At 41.0% G+C, this 1,001-nt stretch overlaps 1 protein-coding gene across 2 annotated transcripts in view; it reads right to left on the reverse strand.

Annotated features, from left to right (window-relative positions):
- The window catches only part of ATG3 (autophagy related 3), a 48,193-nt gene that overhangs the window by 6,826 nt on the left and 40,366 nt on the right, over positions 1–1,001 (reverse strand). The window lies entirely within an intron of this gene.

A 1,001-nucleotide genomic window follows, 5' to 3' on the forward strand; every position in this document is an offset into this window, starting at 1 on the left:
ACTGGAGCTCTGAGCAATCATATGGCTCTTTTACATAAATTTGACCACAGAGAATATAGTGGCCAAACTGGAATTAATATAAATTTTCCCCAACATTTATATGCATGTTTCCAGCAAAAATATCCATTGACTTTTCATACACAAGGAACCCAAAACAGTTTGCAAAATCTATAATGGAAACACTTTACAGCTGAAATGCATCCACTTACAGGAATGGATTGCAGAGACAAAAGATATAAGAACTGGGACAAAGCATGCTGCACACTAAAGAAGGAGAAAGGAAATCATATAGCCAAATTGTACTAGAGTAAGCCTCTTCTCTTATGAAGACTGGCTATGGGATCTTTAATGTTCACAAAGAGCACCTCCATTTAAGATTTATCAAAAGTCTATTCAATTCACTTCCAGCTTCTTGAAAGAAAGTAGTAGATCAATGCTAGCTGGATTTGGAACCGTGGTTACAGATCTCATACTCAGGACACTGAAGGATGTTCCTTACAGCTAGGATTAATTTTAAGCTCCACATCTTTAAATTGGGTTTCATGGCACATGATATAATTTAATTGGAATACATTTTTTTTTGCCAATAATACAGTACACTCAGGCCCATATGTAAGGTCATAAAATAGTGGAGGGAATCTGAAAGAAGCATTCTAATCTTATGACTTCATACACAAACAAACTTAATTAGGCCACCATATCTTGACGCAGTAAATAAGCAATCCCTTATATCGGGGTGTCAAAAATGCAGCTGGCCTGTGGAGACCTGCCACTTGGTTCTCAGTACTTTTCCTGGGTCTGAGCAGACCCATGCAGCATGCAATGGATCAGTTCCACATGTAGGTCCTGGGATGCGTCTCATGATGACCGTTCCAGCCAGTCCAGGACCCATATAGCACACAGCATCCCCATACCAGCTAGTCTGGGACCCACACTGCTCACTCCTTGCACGTACAGATCCTAGGGTGGGTGCCATGGGTACTAGATCTGGCATTGGGGGG

Source organism: Gavialis gangeticus, unplaced genomic scaffold, assembly GCF_001723915.1.
Source record: "Gavialis gangeticus isolate Ggan-Ray unplaced genomic scaffold, GavGan_comp1, whole genome shotgun sequence".
NCBI lineage: Eukaryota > Metazoa > Chordata > Crocodylia > Gavialidae > Gavialis > Gavialis gangeticus.